The sequence below is a fragment of the Hypanus sabinus genome, chromosome 10 (assembly GCF_030144855.1).
Source record: "Hypanus sabinus isolate sHypSab1 chromosome 10, sHypSab1.hap1, whole genome shotgun sequence".
In the NCBI taxonomy this organism is placed as follows: Eukaryota; Metazoa; Chordata; class Chondrichthyes; order Myliobatiformes; family Dasyatidae; genus Hypanus; species Hypanus sabinus.
The window spans coordinates 32,370,201-32,390,353 of NC_082715.1; the positions used below are offsets into that span (position 1 = coordinate 32,370,201).

At 40.9% G+C, this 20,153-nt stretch overlaps 1 long non-coding RNA gene across 1 annotated transcript; it reads right to left on the reverse strand.

Annotated features, from left to right (window-relative positions):
• Positions 1–9,672: 9,672 nt before the first annotated feature.
• On the reverse strand, positions 9,673–18,630 carry LOC132400273 (uncharacterized). The gene is made up of 3 exons (XR_009514204.1): positions 18,396–18,630; positions 17,117–17,690; positions 9,673–10,539 (listed from the first exon to the last, which is right to left on the reverse strand). It is a non-coding gene; the product is annotated as an uncharacterized LOC132400273 (long non-coding RNA).
• Positions 18,631–20,153: the final 1,523 nt, after the last annotated feature.

Below are 20,153 nucleotides of genomic sequence, written 5' to 3' on the forward strand. Positions count from 1 at the left end.
CAAGTCTGCTCCACCATTCCATTGTGGCTGAGTTATTATCCCTTTCAACCCCATTCTCCTGCCTTCTACCCTTAACTTTTGATGCTCTTACTAGTTAAACACCTATCAACCTCTGCCATAATTTGGCCTCCACAGCTGCCTGTGGCAATAAATTCCACAAATTCACCAGAATCTGGCTAAACAAATTCCTCCTCATCTCAGTTATAAAGGGACATCCTTGTACCCTGAGGGTGATCCTTCTGGTCCTAGAGTCCCCCGTTATTGGAAGCATCCTCTCCACATCCTTTCAATATTTGATAGGTTTCAATGAGATCCCCAAGATCTCAATGAGGACATACACAGAGCCAAAGTGGAGGCCTCATTAATCCCAAGGACTATTTATGAAGAAGGTGGTTAAAAAATATGAAGTATTGTGCAAAGTGCATTTGAGTAATGAATATTTTCCTGTTTTTCTACACAAGGAACCTCATCCTTCTTCCAGCTCGTCAGCTTACTCAAATGTCATCCATAGTTTCATGTTAAATGATAAATCAAACTATTATGTTAAAACTAGGATTTAATATTAAATTTATTAGATTCAAAATTGCTCAACTGGCCACAGTACTATCATAAGAAGCTTTAAATTTACGAAGAAACGGTTCCTTTCGGAGGCCTGTTCACATCTCAGAGACCATTAGCTGACTGGCAGGAGGCAAAAAGTGGGAATAAAGAGGGCCTTTTCTGGTTGGCTGCCAGTGACTAGTATTCTGCAGAAGTTGTTGTAGGGAGTGCTTCTTTTCGTGTCCTACGCTGATGATTTGGATGATGGAATTGATGGCTTTGTGGCCAAGTTTGCAGATGATACAAAGACAGGTGGAGGGGCGGGAAGTGTTAAGGAAGCAGCGAGTCTTCTGCAGGGCTCCGACGAATCAGGAGAATGGACAGAGAGGTGGCAAATGGAATACAGTGCAAGGAAGTGTATGGCCGTGCACTTTGGTGGAAGGAATAAAGGCATAAACCATTTTCTAGACGGTGAGAAAATTCAGAAATCAGAGGTGCAAATGACATGGAACGGATTGTGTAGGGTTCCCTAAAGTTAACTTGCAGGTTGAGTCAGTGGTGAGGAAGGCAAATGTGATGTTAACATTCATTTTGAGTGCACTAGAAAAAGAAAGCAAAAAAAATATAGAGTTGCGGAAGAATTTCTTCAGCCAGATCATAGTGCATCTGTGAAATTCATTGCCACAGATGGTTGTGGAGGCCAAGCCTTTAATTATACTTAAAGCAGAGATTGATAGGTTCTTGATTAGTAAGGGTGTCAATGGTTACAGCAAGAAGTCAGGAGAGGAGTTGGGGGTATATTAAATCAGCCATGAGCAGACTTGATGGGCTGAATGGCCTATTCTGCTCCTATATCTAATAGTCTTAGTAGCAACATCCATCTGGGAATCGTTGCCTGATTCTTTGACCCAGGCTTACATTTATCTGCTTAACCAATGACCAGTTAAAGCAAAGCAACAAGGAGCAAGAGTAGCTAAAGATCTGGAATTATACCCCCAAAGTTCAGACAATGATTATTAATTAATAATAATTTATTATCATCAATCCCTTCCAAGAGGTCCACAACCTTGTCGAGGTTTGGAGGCTTGCATATCTCAGTGACCTAGAGAGCTATGTTGGCTGGAGTCGGGGCTTTATGCTTCGTCTCTTCGTGGGGTCACCTGTGCCAAACAGGTCAAAGGGTAGGGGCCAGATGTAGAGTGGTCCACCGGAACTATCTGGTCAAACAAAATTGTTACGGAAGCAGCAAAGAAGTATCCTTCTACATCTGAGTGCAATGGCATTTCTGAGCGTTCTGCCACAACTCGCATGTCTGACGGTAGTGAAAACCGAGTGGAAGCTACTGACACGGTGAAGGAAGCCCTGAACACCGCCAGAGATGCAGGACCTTCACTGCTGCCTTAAACGCCACTGGCGCAATGGGCTGGAAGTAAGTATCATCAATCCACTGGTATTTCATTTCTTGCATTTCATGTCTCTGTGCCTGATGTTAAATTCTTAGCTGAGGTAAGTGCCCGCCAAATCCTGTCTGGAGAACTGTGTGACTGTTTAATATTATGGGGAAGAATATTGGGTGCTATTGATACAAAATGATAATTTTGCATTAGTGGGAGGATTATGTAACACGATTAAGTAGGTGATTTGGAATGGTCATGTCTTGGTATTAATGTAAGGGAAACAGCTACTTTTCCTTAGAATCTAGGAAGAAAAAGCTGAGTGAGTTACACCACCCGTGGGTGCAGCTGTATTAACTGCAAACACAGACAAGGAATCCCTGGGGAGCATAGTATTCCATCAAATCTCAAAGAATTATGGTACCTAAGTTATTCCAAAGGGGAGAGCGAGGAGACCCATAAGCATAATTTCGGAATAAGCTATATGGTGTTGGTTTACAGAATGAGTACAAAATCCTTTGGTCATGAACTGTTTGGGTAAGCTGGTCCGAATAAATCACTGTGTAGAGGAACTGTTTGCTTGAGAAAATCACGGTCAGCTTGTGGTTCCTACTGTACAAGTAAAATCCTGCAGTGAGGCACACTTTTTCCCAACTCACCTCCTTTCACAATGATATTAGTATTGTCTTTAGAGGTCAGAGAATGGATTTTCTTTTAGTATGATTTCAAAATGCACTTGTTCTTTTCCAGATATTAACAGTCCCACATATCACAAAAATTATCATAAATGAACAAGAGCCAGGCTTATAATCACTGACATATGTCATGAAACTTGTTTTGTGGCAGCAATAAAATGCAAAGATGCAAAAATTACTGTACATTATAATAAATAATGCAAAAGAGGAATGCTAATGTGGTGTTTGCAGGTCTTTCAGAAATTTGAGGATGGAGGGGAGAAAACTGATTCTAAAACACTGAATGAGAATCTTCAGGCTCCTGTACCTGCTCCGTAATGAGCAGAAGGTGTGTCCCAGACAGTGAAGGTCTTTCATGATGGGACATTGCCTCTTAAAGGCGCACCTTTTGATGATGTTCTTGATGGTGGGGAGGTTTCAAAGTTCAAAGTAAATTTATTATCAAAATACACATATGACACCATAAAAAACCCTGAGATTCATTCTCTTGCGGGCTCTCACAGTAAATACAAAGAAACGAAAAAAGAAGCAAAGAAAGATCTCACGTAACAAGATGGACAAACAGACAATGTGCAAAAGACAGCAAACTATGCCAATAGAAAAGCAAACAAATCAAATTATAAAAAGTAATAAATAAGCAAAAAATATCAAGAAAGCCCATGACAATAAACCCGTAGTTTGTGGGAACAGTTCAGAGAGATGTTATCCCCTCCAGCTCAAAAACCTGATGTTTGTGGTGTACTAATTGTTCCTGAACCAGGTGGTGTGGATCCTGACAGTCCAACACCACTTTCCTGATGGCAGCAGTGAGAAGAGAGCACGGTCAGGATGGTGGGGTCCTTGATGACAAATGCTGCTTTCCTGCAACTGTAGATAGGCTCAAACATTGGGCAGGCTTTACCTGTGATGGACTGGATTGTATCCACTACATTTTGCAGGTTTTCCAGTTCAAGGGCATTGGTGTTCTCATACCAGCCCATGATGCCACCCTGATGCAATGATCTTCACAGTACCTCTGTAGAAGTTTGTCTAAGTTTTATCAGACATGTTGAATCATCATAAATTTCTAAGAAAGTAGAGGCACACTTGCATGCTGGAATCAGAAAAGATACTCTGAAATGATAAGACTGAGAAATTTAAAGTTACTGACTCACTCTACATCTGATCCCCAATGAGGACTGGTTGTTGAACCTCTGGTTTCCTCCTCCTGAAGTCAATAATCAGTTCCTTGGTCTTGCTGACATTGAGTGAGAGATTGTTGTTGTGGCACCATGCAGCCAAGTTTTCAATCTCCCTGTGATTTCCCTGCTGGTGATTGTGGAGAAGATGTCGTTGCTAATCTGAACCTACTGGGATCTGGAAGTGAGGAAATATAGGACACAATTATACAAGGCGGTTTTAAGGCCTAGGTTTTGGAGCTTATTGATTATTTTTGAGGGGATGGTGGTAATCAAGACCAAACTGTAGTTAAAGAAGAGCATCCTAATGTATGTATCTTCACTGTCCAGGTGTTCCAGGGTCATGTGAAAAGCCAAAGATTTTGCATCTGCTGTTTCGATTGTCAACATCTACTTGTTGTGATTGTCAATTGGAGCATTGGAGCAAGTCACTCCTCAGGCACTTTTTCATCACAGTGGGTGTAAGTGTAACTGGACGATTGTCATTGAGGCAGGTTACCATGAAGAAGAAGAAAGACCTTACCATCATGATGGCGTTTTTTTAGCAGGCTTTCTTATTTTTATGAGGCCAAGTTGCTGGCTCAACGCTCAACCCAGCACGGATGGAAAGCATGCAAGGGAGCAGACTGGATTCGAACTCGGGAGCCTTCGCTCCGAAGTCCGGTGCTGACACCACTACGCCACCGGCCAGCCATGTTCTTCTTAGGCGTTGGTATAATTGAACCTGCTTGAAGAAGGTGGATACCTCATACTGCTGAAGTGAGAGGTTAGTGAACACTCCAGCCAGCTGATCAGTACACACCTTTAGTATTCGGCCAGGTACCCCGACTGGGCTGGATGTTTTCCCTGGGTTCACCCTCCTGAAGGATGCTATCATATCGGTCTCAGAGACTGAAATCACAGGGTCACAGGGTTTGTGCCCAAGATGGGGCTGGCTGATTCTACAATTCTCTGTGGGCTCTTTGCGTCCTATGTATTGGAGCCTAAATACCAGGCGGTGGTGCAAAAAGTCAGAGTAGAAATCACACACACAAAATGCTGGAGGAACTCAACAGGTCAGCCAGTGTCTGTAGAAAGGAATAAACAATTGATGTTTTGGGCCAAGACATCAGGATCCAATTTCCAGAATGCAGAATCTCTGTGTTTATGACCTGTAGTAATTAGCTGGTGTCATTGGTGATGTACCAAATTTTCTCAAACTCCTGATGAAGTATAGCTGCTGGTGTGCCTTCTTCATGATTTTATTAATGTCTTGGGCCAGGATGGATCCTCTGAAATGGTGACACACAAGAACTTGAAAATGCCCACTCTTTCCAGTGCTGACCCTTCAGTGAGGACTAGTGTGTGTTCTCCCTACTTCCCTTTCCCTTTCCTCAAGCCCACAATCAATTTATTGGTCTTTCTGATGTTGAGTGCAAGGTTTTAGTGACACCATTCAAGCAGCCAATCTTTTTCACTCCTGTATGCCTCCTCATCACCATCTAAGATTATGCACCAATGGTGGTGTCACCATTGAATGTATTTGTGTTGTGTCTGGCTATACTGTCATGAGTGCAGAGAGATTAGAGCAGTGGACTACGCACTTGGTCTTGAGGGACACTTTTGTTTATTGCCATTTAGGAGGAGATGATATTACTGATCTGCAGTGACTGTGGTCTCCTAATGAGGAAGTCAAGAATCCAATTGCACAGAGAGGTACAGAGGCCCAGGCTTCGTCATCAATAGAGCAATTTCTATTGTGTCTGAATGGAGGAGAGGAAAGTTGGGTGAGATGTGCCAATGAACTAGAAATGTTGATATTTAGATTTTCCTCCTTGAATTTATCTCCATGGTGCATCATTTGTCTTCAGCCTTTGGCCCAAAATTATTCTGATAGATTGATAAAGGGAAGAGGAATCTAGTCTGTGGTCTGGAGTAGCATCCATTCATAACGTTAGGCCTTTATAATTGCAAGACATCTTGAAGGAGATGAGCTTGGGGTACTGTGGTAACACTCACACCAATCCTAGCTCTGAACCCACGCACTCCAAAGACTTTTCCTTCTAGCTGAAGTGTTTGTTGGATTACTTGTGACCTGATTAACAGCTATTCACTATAAAGCCTGAAGGCTACTTCATTAAAATGGCTAAATGGCTAAACCATTTTTGGATATTATTGGCTACCTTCCCTGCCTTTAGAAGTCATAAGGTTAGAGGAAAACAGGATTAGGGTTAAATAAAAATTTCATGGCCACTCCACATTTTCCCAATACAAGTAATTTATTATACTTTGGGGGTTTGTTTTGGAATTTGACTATGTTTCTGTTCATATGTATAGTTGCGATCTCACTTTAAGAACACTTTACCTTGTTATCTCACGTTCTCATTATTTATTGCTATTTATTTATATTTGCATTTGCACAGTTTGTTGTCTTCTACACTCTTATTGATCTTTCATTGATCCTGTTAGGGTTACTATTCTATAAATTTGCTGAGTATGACTGGAGGAGAATGAATTTCAGAGATGTATATGGGGACATATCGACAATAGAAGCTACTCTGTACTTGGTGCAATACCCAGCCGGTGTCAGTGGGTAGATACTGAGGTTGAAAACTTTCATGGACAACTCCTTTTTGGCCTTGGGTTGCTGAGTAAATGGGTGAAAAATATACTGCCATCGAAACAATGCGAACTGGGAATCGGACAAGGAATATTTCAGATCTGGACAGTTCGGGAGCACTTTCAATTCTTCTGCTGATCATTTAATTTAAGCACCAGAACTTTGAAAAGAAGTTTGAAATGTCTTTGTGTCTGGCATCTTCCTAGCTAAATGTGCCTCTCTCCTAGCTGAAGACAGCAGTTCATCAATCTGCTGTTAGGTTATTTTTACACCAGGTTACTAATAGATCCCATAATGCAAGTGCAGAGAATTGTTTTAAACATGTTCTTTGGAGTTGCTAGTACTTGAATATCTTATCATTAACAGAACTTAACCATGGAAGTTAAATACTGTAAACAAACATAATAGAGGTGATAATGTATTTTGATGTAATTAAATCAAAAAGTTTAGATTCTGAATAATTTCTAGCACATTATTGACAACCTGAGAAATGAGTCAAGTCATGTACGATCATACAGCAGGGGTTCCAAATCGGTTAATGGTAGCGGTTCATGACATATAAACATTGGGAACCCTGTTGTACAGCTTATATGATGATATATTATTCAGTTATCATTTATTCAATTGTAAATAAGTGAACATGAAGGAGAAATTTGAGTCCTCTCAAATTTTAATATTAAATATGTAGTTAATACACAGTAACAGAAATCATAAAGTACCTGGTTTCCATCATGCTCAAAAACCAAATTAGACCTTTTGGCCCATCATGATCATAACAACAAGTGTCAAGTATCTATCTATACAAAGTCATAATTTAAGTATTGCATCTCACATTAGTAAAGAAACAAAAATAAACAGACACCGCCCATAAAAGGGTCCGAGATGAGACTTGAGGCCCAGCTGGGTTTTTTTTTTGCATAAGCATATCTGTTGGAAAATTGCAATGTGAAATTCCCATACATTTAAAATAGCTTCAGCTTAATGTCATCATGTATAACTCTTCCTGTTTATCTATGTCTGGTTGTTGCAACATACATCATATTTACCAGAGGCCAGATCAAGGCAGATTACTAATTACCTCCAAGATATAAACAAATGAGCAGTTGTATAATATAGAAGAGTAATTACTTACACATGTTATATGGTGAATGTCAGACAGTTAATACTCTTGTGGAGTTCTATTTTGTTTTGTTTTTGACCATGATGAAAACCATGTACATTTCCGATTTTTGTTACTGTGCATAAACTGCATATTTAATATCAAAGTCTGGTAGGTCACTAATCTATCTTCATGGTCACTTATTTTTTTTAAAAAATGAAGAACTGATAAGCTGGGATCAAAATTCCAATGTGATTTATAGGGCTCCTTGAGAATTTTTAACAATTTGAACTTTATTCCATCACCAACTTCAAGATCTTATCAATTTGCACTTCGTGGTTAGCGCACGCCTTCCAGAGCCAGCTAATAAAAGGTTGTATCTGGACTCTTAACATTTTAATCAGAGAGCAACTGCCATGTTTTTTGCAATGAATTACATTGGTTAATATAAGTAATCGTCCAGTTGTTCATAAATGATTTTTATTAGAATGTAATAAGGCTCAAGAATCCCAATATGACAGATTTTAATATTTTATTGAAAGTTTTATTTTATCTGAGAAACAAATGAGTGAGTGGAAACATGCCTTTATTTTCAGTGATTTTTCATTCCAGAAGAAGAAGAATTCATTCATAAATGACATGGAAATTTAGCTTTTTGCAACAGTAGTGCAGTGTATTACCAGAGAAAAGCAATCATAATTAACATAAACGTAACATAAATTATACTTAACATCCAGGTGAAAGAAAAGACAAAATAAACATAACACTGGTGCAAGATGTAGAAATAAATAAATTATAGCTGAAGGTCATTTTAAGGTTTATCAGGTTGATTCAAGAACCTGTTGGCAGTGGGGAAGCAGTTGTTGCTAAACTTTGAGATGTGGATCCTCAGACTCCATACCTCCTGTCTGATAGCAGCACTGAGAAGAGAGTATGTCCCAATGGCAGTGTTTCCTGTTGATGGATCTCACCTTCCAGAGATACCAGCTCTTGTAGATGTCCTCAGTGGTGGGGAGGGCTGTACCGGTGAGGGAACTGACTGAGGCACATCTCTCTGCACCTCTTGTAATCCTCTGCTTTGGAGTTTCCATACCAATTTGGTCTTGAAACCTGATTTGATATTTTTATGATCAACATTGCTTCAACTGATATTATCGTACATACTGTAAACCTACTTTCAACCTTCAAGTTTATAGGAATACGCAATGATAATCAGAGTGAATAGAAATTAACAAAATACAACATACATCTCTCTCAACCATTCTGGATTCACAATCACCCACTAGGCTTTCCAACTCTCTTCCATGATGGGGGTAGTGGTGAAGTAACTAAAGGGAATACTGACGCACAATCAATAACTCCAAAAGACTGGAACTAGTGAAAGGCTTTTATTAGCAGTAAAACGGAGCACATCCATGCTGGATGACTGTGGGAGGAGCAGAGACACAATCACCTTTATCCAGGGGTCTGTGGAAGGAGCCACAGGAGCAGTCAGCAGAGGGGCGTGTCCAGACAGGTATACGTGGTTTACCACAAATACAATCCAAAATTGGGAGACCGCTTCGCCGAGCACCTATGATCCATCCGCCAAAAAAGTGGGATCTCCCAGTGGCCACCCATTTTCATTCCACTTCCCATTCCCATTCTGATATGTCTTTCCATGGCTTCCTCCACTGTGGTGATGAGGCCACACTTATGTTTCAGGAACAGCACCTTGTATTCCATCCGGGTAGCCTCCAACCTGATGGCATGAACATCGATTTCTCAAACTTCCAGTGATGTTTCCCCCACTCCTTTTGCATTCCCCATCCCCTTTTCCCTCTCTTACTGGTAATTCCCTCCCTCTCCCTTCCCCCATCCCATCTTCACTCTCTCCTCTTCCAGCTGCCTATCACTTCTCTCATGATTCTGTCTTCTTCTACTACCCATAGTGCTTTCCCCTTAGATTCCTTCTTCACCTCTTCTGCCTATCCCCTCCCTGCTTCCCCTCCCCCACCCCTCGATCTTTCCTCTGATTGGTTTTCCACCCTCCCCCCAGCTTCTTTATAGGGCCCCTGCCCCCTCCTTCTTTAGTCCTGATGAAGGGTCTTGGCCAGAAATGTTGACTGCTTCTTTCAATGGATGCTGCCCGACCTGCTGAGTTCATCCAGCTTTTTTGTATGTCTTGATTCACCTATCACCTGGTGTTTCTCTCTCCCCTCCCCCACCTTTTAAATCTACTCCTCAGCCTTTTTTCTCCAGTCCTGCTGAAGGATCTTGGCCTGAAATGTTGACTGTACTCTTTTTTCCCATTGAAGCTGTCTGGCCTGTTGAGTTCCACCAGCATTTTGTGTGTGTCACTTGGATTTCCAGCATTTGCAGATTTTCTCTTGTTTACAATTGAACACTTCCACTCTTTGGGGGGGGGGGGGGGAGGCGTCTGAGAATGGCTGGGAACCTAAGTGGGGCCTTGAGCAGCCATTAGCTGGAATGTAGTGTAGAAATGACATATTGCTTCTTAATATGCATCCTTCTGCAGAACAAGTTACTGCATTATTTTCTATTCATAGTTCAGCAGAAAAATAATAGAAATTCATCTTCTTTGCTCGTCACTGACAAACTTCATTGAGATCCAGAATGTGCTGAGGGCCATATCAGTGGCATTCAGGTCTGGTGACTACATAAAAATACACGAAGTCCAGGTGCAATCTCCAGAAAGTCATCTCACGTACAAAGTGGCAATTCAAGCCCAAACTTGAATCACCGAAGGATACTCGTCGACCACGGCTGGGCTTGAGTGCTATCACCTCCTACAAAGTGAAAACAATCAAAAGAAGTGACAACAAGTCTTCAATGCTTTCTGTGTTCACTTTGACAGTCAAAACAGCTAACCACATCTGTGTGAAGTGCATCCGGCTGTAGCTCCTTTAGGACCGTGTTAGGGATCTGGAGCAGCAACTGGACTTTTGGCTTGTCTGGGAGAGTGAGGAGATCATCCATTTGAGTTTTAGGGAAGTCGTCAGCCTGAAGTTGCAGGAAGCTGGTAGCTGGGTGACTGTTAGGAGAAATGGAAATGTGAATAGGCAGTTAGCACAGAGCACCCCTGTGACCATCCCCCCCAAAAATAAACAGACTTGCTTTGGATACTGTTGTGGGAGATGGTTTCTCAGGGGAATGCCACAGAGACCAGGTTACTGGCACTGAGCATAGATCTGTGGTGCAGAAGGGAAAAAAGGAGAAGAGGGGAGTGGACTCAATAGCCAGGGGAACAGACAGGAGATTCTCTGAATGGGACACCCAGGTAGTTATGTTCCTCCCAGGTGCCAGGATCAGATCACGAACACAACATTTTGGAGAAGGAGAGAGTGCAGCCAGCTGTCTTGGTACATATTGGTACCAATGACGTAGGACGGAAAGTCAAAATGGTCCTGAAAAGAGAAAGCTGAAAAGCAGGACCTCCCAGGTAGTAATTTCTGGATTGCTGCCTGTGCCATGCGCCAGTGAGGGTAGAAACAGGACGATTTGGCAAATTAATGTGTGGCTGAGAAGCTGGTGCAGGGGGCAGGGCTTCAGGTTCTTGGATCATTGGGATCTCTTCCGGAGGAGGTATGACCTGTTCAAAAGTGAAGGCAGCGCCTGAACCCGAGGGGAACCAATATTCTTGTAGGCAGGTTTGTTAAAGGGGTTGAGGAGGGTTTAAGCCAACTTGGCAGGGGGGATTAGTTGGAAGTGGATCTAAAGAGAGTGAGTTTGCTGAATGCCTACAAGATAGCTTTTTAAAGCAGTTTGTCGTTGAGCCTGCTGAGGATCAGCTCTACCAGATTGGGTGTATCTAATGAACCAGAAGTGATCAGGGAGCTCAAGGTAAAAGAACCCTTAGCAACCAGAGATCACAATATGATTTTGTTCTTCTTGAAATTTGATACAGAGAAAGCAAAATCTGACGTAGCAGTATTTCAGTGGAGTAAAGGAAATTACAGTAGTATGAGAGAGGAGTTGGCCAAAGTAAATTGGAAGGAGATGCTGGCAGGGATGACAGCAGAGCAGCAATGGATTGAGCTTCTGGGAAAAATGAGGAAGGTGCAGGACATGTGTATTCCAAAAACAAAGAAATACTCAAGTAGCAAAATAGTAGAACTGTGGCTGACAAGGGAAGTCAAAGCTAATGTAAAATCAAAAGAGAGGACATACAACAAAGCAAAAATTAGTAGGAAGATAGAGAACTGGGAAGCTTTTAAAAACCTACCGAGAGCAACTAAAAGAACCATTAGGAGGGAAAAGATGAAAAATGAAAGCAAGCTAGCAAACAATATCAATGTGGAGAGTAAAAGCTTTTTCAATTATGTAAAAAATAAAAGAGATGAGAGTGGCTAATAGGACTGTTAGAAAATAAGGCCGGAGAAATAGTAACATGGACCAAGGAGATGGCAGATGAACTAAGTGAGTATTCTACATCAGTCTTTACTGTGGAAGACACTAGCAGTGAGTCAGGTGTTGAAGAGTGTGAGGGAAGAGAAGTGGCTGCAGTTACTATTACAAGGGCGAAAGTGTTCAAAAATCTGAAAAACCTAAAGGTACATAAGTCACCCAGACCAGATGAACTACACCCTAGAGTTTTCAAAGAGGCAGCAGTAAAGATGGTGGAGACGTTAGTAATGATCTTTCATTGGACTCTGGTATGGTGCCAGAGGAATGGAAAATTGCAAATGTCACTCCACTCTTTAAAAAAAGAGGAAGGCAGCAGAAAGGAAATTATAGACCAGTTAGCCTGACCTCAGTGGTTGGGAAGATGTTGGAGTCAATTGTTAAGGATGGAGTTATGGAGTACTTGGAAACTCTGGATAAGGTAGGACAAAGTCAGCATGGTTTCCTTAAGGGAAAATCTTGCCTGACGAACGTGTTGGAATTCTTTCAGGAAGTTATACGTAGGATAGATAAAGGGAATGCAGTGGATGTTGTATGTTTGGACTTTCAGAAGGCCTTTGACAAGGAGCCACACATGAGGCTGCTTATCAAGTTATTACAAGAAAGTTACTGGCATGGTTAGAGCATTGGCTGCCAGTGACCAGCGGTGTTCTACAAGGGTCTGTGTCGGTACCGCTTCTTTTTATGCTGTATACCAATGATTTAGATAATGGAATAGATGGCTTTGTTGCCAGGTTTGCAGATGATATGAAGATTAGTGGAGGGGCAGGTAGTGTTGAGGAAACAGGTAGGTTGCAGAAGGATGTAGACAGATTAGGAGAATGAGGAAGAGAGTTTCAAATAAAATACAGTGTTGGAAATCATGGCTGTGCACTTTGGTAATAGAAATAAATATGTAGACTATTTTCTAAATGGGCAGGAAATTGCAAAATCTGAGATGCAAAGGAATTTGGGATCCTTATGTAGAACAACCTAAAGGTTAACTTACGGGTAGATTTGGTGGTGAGAAAGGCAAATGCAATGATAACATTCATTTCAAGAGGTCTAGAATACAAGAGCAGGGATGTGAAGTTGAGGCTTTATAAGGCACTGGTGAGACCTCACCTTGACTATTGTGAACAGTTTTGGGCTCCTCATCTAAGAAAAGATGTGCTACCATTGGCAAGGTTTCTGAGAAGGTTCACAAGGATGAAGATACGAGGAATGTTTGATAGCTCTGGGTCTGCACTTGCTGGAATTTTGAAGGACGGGGGGGGGGTGGTGGTGGCTGGAATCTCATTGAAACCTTTCAAATGTTGAAAGGCCTAGACAGAGTAGATGTGAAAAGGGTGTTTCCCTTGCTGGGGGAGTCTAGGACAAGAGGGCAGAACCTTAGGATAGAGGGATGTCCATTTAAGACAGAAATGCTGAAAATTTTCTTCAGCCAGAGGGTAGTGAATCTGTGGAATTTGTTACCACGTGCAGCTGTGGAAGCCAGGTCACTGGGTATATTTAACGCTGAGCTTGACAGCTTCTTGATTGGACATGACATCAAAGATTGTGGGGAGAAGGCCAGAGAGTGGGGCTGAGGAGGGGAAAAAAGGATCAGCCACAATTGAATGGCGGAGCAAACTCGACAGGCCAAATGGCCTAATTCTGCTCCTATGTCTTATGGTCTTAAATCATGGAGGCACTTTTAGGAACTCTCACGGCTCCCAATGACCCTGTTATATCTGCCTCTGAGGTCGAGTGGCAGCATCCTCCTTGGGGGAGAATCCATGGAAAGCATGCAGACCAGATGGTGTATCTGGCCGACTACTAAGGACCTGCACTGATCAACTGGCTGGAGAATATAGGAGAGAGATTGAAGATCATGTTGAGTGGTGCCATAACAATAACCTCTCACTCAATGTCGGCAAGACCAAGGAGCTGATTATTGACTTCCAGAGCAGGAAGACAGAAGTTCATGAGCCACTGCTCAACAAGGAGCTGAGGTGGAGAGGGTCAGCAACTTTAAATTCTTCAGTCTTATCATTTCAGAGCATTTCTCCTGGGTCCAGCATGTAAATGCATTTACAAAGAAAGCATGGCAGCACCTCTCCTCTTTTAGAAGTTTGGGAAGATTCAGCATGTCATCTAAAACTTTACAAACTCCTGTAGGTACAGTATGTAGTAGCACATATATTGACTGGTTGCATTGGAATTGCCAATGCCCTTGAATGGAAAAGCCTACAAAGTGTAATGGATTTGGCTCAGTCATCACAAGTAAAGCCCTCCTCCCCATTGAGCACATCTAGACAGAGCGCTGTTGCACAAAAGCAGTATCTATCATCAAGGGCTCCCACCATCCAGGCCATACTCTCTTCTTGCTGCTGCCATCAGGAAGAATGTACAGGAGCCTCGGGTCTCACACCATCATGGTCAGGAACAGTTATTACCCCTTAACCATCAGACTCCTGAACCAGAGTGGATAACTTCTCTCAACTTCTCTTGCCCCATCACTGGACTGTTCCCACAATCTATGGACTCACTTCAAGGACTCTTCATCTCCTATTCTCAATACTTAATGCTTATTGGTTATTCTTATATTTCTTCTTCTTCTTCCTTTTTGTATTTGGACAGTTTGTTGCTTTTTGTACGCTGATTGTTTGTCCGTCCTGTTGGGGGCAGCCTTTCATTGATTTGATTATGCTTCCTGCATTTACTGTGAATGCCCCTAAGAAAATGAATCTCAGATTCGTGTATGGTTACATATATATATATATATATATTTTGATAATAAATTTACTTTGAACTTTGATTGTTTCAGCCAATAAAACACGAGGTCCCTTCAAAAATGGAATTATTAAAAAATGAAAAAAAAATCACTGATATTAAAAATTAATACAAAATATTAAAGGGTGAAAATTAATTGTTCTCAGATGTCAATTTTGTTTCTCTTTCTATGTTTGCTGTCAAACATGCTGAATATTTCCAGCATGTACCTTAGGAATATCTGGCCATTAATGCTTTAAGACCTTGTTACATGTAAAATGGTTTCTGCACTTCATTATATTACATCAGAGACCACACATTAAAATTACTTCATTGACTGTGAAGAACTTTGGAAGATTCTAAAGTTGTGGTAGGTCTTATTTTTTTCATTAAAGTATGTAAATCTGGCAACTGTTGTTTACTCTGTTATTAAACAGAACCAAGGTTTGACAGCTGATTTTTCAGTTTCCTTATCTTTGCAATTCATAACTTCACCATTAATCACTGGTGAATTTCCTAAAGACTGGAAGTTGGCTAATATTCTGATGTTTAAAAGGGCAGCAAGGACAAGCCAAGAAATTATAGGCTGCTCACCTTGACATAAGTAATGGGGAAATTATTCGAAGGAATTCTATGGGACAGGATCTACCACCAAATGGATAGACAGGGTCTGATCAGAAGGAATCAGCGTGAATCATGCATGGGAAGTTGTGCTTGATGAGTTGTTAACAGATTTTTGAATAGATAACAAAAAAGGCAGATGAGGGTAGGGTCTGAGAATGCTATCTATTTGAACTTTCGCAAGGCCTTCAATGAGGTCCTGGAAGGTTGGTCCGGAACGTGAGGTCCCATGTAATCCAGGAAGAGCTGGTTAGGTGGATTGAAATTGAATCTGAAGTAGGAAGCAAAGGGTGTGGTTGAAAGTTGTATCTCAAAATAGAGGCCATTGACTAGTGGTGTGCCACAGAGGTCCATGTTGAGACCCTTGTTATTCATTATTTATCTAAAGAGGTTGGATGCAAGCATACAAAGTTTAATCAGTAAATCTGTGGATGACACAAAGTCATGAGGTCTTGTTGATAGTTAAGAAGGTTATCATAAAGTACAAGCACCAAGGAGTGGCAAATGGGTTTACAGATAATTGTTAGATGATGCATTTTAGAATAATGAACTAGTGTAGGACTTATAGGGCTGAGTGTCTTAGGAGTACAAGGGCATAGTTTGTTGAAAGCAACATCACAGAAAAACAGGGTGGTGAAAATGTTGTTTAGCACACTACCTCCCTCAATACCATTCGGGGTTCCAAACATGCCTTCCAGGTGAAATGACATTTCACCTGTGAGTCTGTTAGGGTCACTTACAATGCTCAGTGCTCCTGGTGTGGCCTCCTGCGTGTCGGTAAGACGATGTAGATTGGGAGACCACTTTGCCGAGCACCTATGCTCTGTCTGCCAGAAAAGGCAGGATCTCCCAGCGGCCACCCAGGACCCATTTTTATTCCACTTTCCATTCCCATTCCAATATGTCCATCCATGGCCCCTTCCACTGTCGTGATGAGGCCACACTCAAGTTGGAAGAACAACACCTTATATTCCATCTGGTTAGCCTCCATCTTAATGGCATGAACATCGATTTCTCAAACTTCTGGTAATGTCCCCCCCCCCACTCCTTCACCACTCCCCATCCCCTTTTCCCTCTCTTACCTTATCTCCTTGCCTCCCCATCACCTCCCTCTCCTCCCCTTTCCCCTTCTTCCACGGCCTTCTGTCCTCTCCTATCAGATTATCCCTTCTCCAGCCCTGTTATCTCCTTCACCAATCAACTTCCCAGCTCCTTACTTCCTCCAGCATTTTGTGTGTCTAGCACACTGGTATTCATCAGTCAGGATACTGTGTATTGAATCTGGGGCATCATGTTGCAGTTTTATAAGTTATTGGTGAGTCTGCACTTGGAGCAGTGTGTATATAGTTCTGGTCATTCTGTGACAGGATCAATGTGGTTAAACTGGAAAGAATGTAGAAAATACTTATCAGGAGAAGTAAGTAGCTATAGAAAGAAGTTAGCAAAGCTATGTCTCATTTCCTTGGTACATAGAAGAATAAGGGGCAACCTTGCAATAATGTTTAAAGTAATGAGAGATAGAGATAAAGTGGACAGCAGTTGTCTTTTTCCCAAGTTTGGGGAGTTCAAAAATAGGATTAGGATGGGCAGGGGGAATATTTAAAAGGGACTTGTGGGATAGGTTTTTCACGTGGATGTATGGAATGTGCCTCAGAGGAAGTGGCTGAGGCAGGTACAATAATATCATTTAAGAAGCACTTGGATTGATACACTGAGTAGTACCATTTAGAGGAATATGGGCAGAACACAGGAAATTGGGACCAGCTGGGTGAGCTCTGTGGTCGGTATGGACTCATTGGGCCGAAGGGCCTGTATTCCAGCTGTATTGCTCTATGACTCTATAAAATACGTACCTATTTTGGGGGGAAAAAATCCATGAGAAACAGCTCTTTATTTTCAACGGATACAAAGATTCTGGACCAATGGATGAAGATAGTTATCACAAAATTGCACTTTAGTTCTTCAGAAGATGCAGTAAAGTTTTGTTATCTTTTTGCTGGGCTTCATCAATATTCCCATCTGTTTCTCTGACCTTTTGATGTCACTACAGAATAAACAGATTCATGTAAATCTCTCCAGTCAGTGCCACTAGTATTCCCTAAACAATACAGTATATGCTGGGAGTGTTCATTGGGGATTGAACAGTGGGGAATCAGTGCAAGCAAGATTTTCACAAACAGCACCAAATCATTGTATCAGTGTGTTATTTCTGAAGGTATTGAAGTCAGTTGTGAAACCAAGGTGTTATACTGTGTATGTTAACAGCAGCTGATTGGAAATTTAAATCAAATCCACTCGCAAATCATGATTGTGATTCTATCCTCCATTTCAATAAATTAAATCCCAATGATGACAGAAAATCTTGTTCCAGATCCCGGATTCTCATGATTCTCTGCACCTGGTGTTGATCTGCAGTAACTCCACAGCCTGAAAAGCAAAGACCAAGTCAAAGAAGCAGATCATTCTTTCTAGCTATAATGAGAATTAACATATAAAGTTACATAGCATTTACTTTTACCAAAATAAGCACGATAATAACAACTGAAATGACTGAATCCAAAATACAGCAAATGTTAGAAACGTGGAGTAAATCTGAGTGAATGAAGTCCATTTCTTATCATTGTCTCAATTTAAGGTTTTGTGCACCAATGTTGGTAAATTAGAATGCAGCAATATATTTAAAATGATTGAAAAAATGTGCTTTAGTTTAGCAATGTAAACATTCAGTACTTCTAAAGAAATGTTTAATATTTTCTAAGAATTATTCAAACTCCACATTCTATAAGTCATCACTTTTCCTCTTCCGTTTTTAAAATAAAGTTAACACAAACAAATATGGTGGAGTACATGTGTGCATCAGGCAGGGTATTGCCCCTCCCTTACTATCCCCTCCCCAACAGCTTATAATATGATTAAATTATTAACATATGATTAGAAATATTAATTATACACGTGCATTTTCCTGCAAAAACAGGCACACCAAGCTGCTGTATACTCTCTGGGTAGGGGTCCTTCTAGATTGAAGGATAGATACTTCATTAATCCCAAGGAAAATTACAGTGTCACAGTAGCATTACAGGTGCACAGATATAAATATTGGAAGAGAAATAGAAAGAATAAAAAATAAATTACCACAAACAGTCTGACAGGAGGGAATCCTCACTTCCCTGGCTATCGGTTAACTCATTATAGGGCCTTTTCTAAGCAAAGGACCTCTGCTCACCTGCGTTTACCCCAGCAGTATCTCCTGAAAATCAAATACACATGGAATTTCAGCCCCAAAATTGTGGCATTTAAATAAATAAAACACTCCAAAATGGAAACAGGCTTGGCCTATATTTTTAGCCAATCGTAAGTCAGATTCAGAATCAGATTTATTATCACTGGCATATGTTGTGAAATGTGTTGCTTTGTGGCAGCAATACAGTGCAATGCATAAAAAATACTATAAATTACCAAAAGGAATACATATAATAAATAAATATTGCAAAAATAGTTAGGTAGTGTCCATGGTTTCGTTGTCCATATATCATGGGCAAGTATGGTTCCACAGCTGACCAAAAATGTAAGAATATTTAAATATTTAAATTTTGAATTTTATCTACAAGATTTGTTAATAAGAATTTTAATTACAAATTCTTGCTAACAAGTTATCTAGCCTAAAACTCAGATGCAGGGTAAGTCTAACCTGTTTCACTGTTCCTAATTGTTTGTCCACTAGTTTGTTTGAGTGACCGAGGATGAGAGGCGACCTGACAGAGTTGTATAAGATGATGAGAGATATTGATCGCGTGGATAGCCGGAGGCTTTTTCCCAGGGCTGAAATAGCTAACACGAGGGGACATAGTTTGAAGGTGCTTAGAAGTAGATATGGGGGAAATGTCAGAAGTAAGTTTTTCACACAGAGAGTGGTGGGTGTGTGGAATGCACCACCAGTGATGGTGGTGGAGGCAGATACAATGGGGTCTTTTAAGAGACTTAGGTAGCTACATGGAGCTTAGAAAAATAGAGGGCTATGCGGTAGGGAAATTCTAGGCAGCTTCTAGAGTAGGTTACATGGTTGTCGCAACATTGTGGGCCAAAGGGCCTGTAGATTTCTATGTTCAATGTTCTAGTCTTGCTTGCTGGAAAATCTTGAGTGAGTTGAAATGATCTGAACTACTGTCTGATGTGACATTGAAGGATAAAATACTTGCATTTAGGTGACTCAGGCATATTAAATGAAAGACAGAAATATAGGGTGTATTAGACTTTGTGATTCTAAAATTGACTGTGAAATATTTGATTATTGTTTGTTGGCATAGCTATCTCATATGGACATGCTTAGCCATTTTTTTAGTATGGTCAACTTTGCCAATGTTGGTTGTGTGAGAGAGAGAGCCCGCCTCAGGCACTCTGTGTAAGAGGATAAATCCATGTGCTCATGCAACATCACAAACCAGAGTTTAAACTAGTTTCCCCCCCCCAAAAAAAAACACACTGCATTTGGCAAGTCTAAAAGATGAATAATTGCTTTTTAAAATCTGTTTTTCAAATACAAATGCTCTCAATAAATAGAGTTTACTTACGGAACTTGTATCATAAATATATTTTTAAGTATCTCATAATGGAGCTTTGGAATATCTGAGCGACATTCCTTTCTGGAAAACTCAAATACTTCGTATAAAACCATCCTTTATTTTAAATTTCCTCCATTCATATAAGGAGACTAGTGGCAGGAAATGCAACAGACAACTCCGACCATTCAATGAACAAGAATGTAATCTGCTGCAGTCTTGTTGATAAAAATCTGCTTTCCTGTAAAGATTTATCACATTAACAATGTCGCTCTGCAAACAAATCAGTAAAATAGACATTCAATTGGGGCAGTGTTATATGGTAAAAATAAGG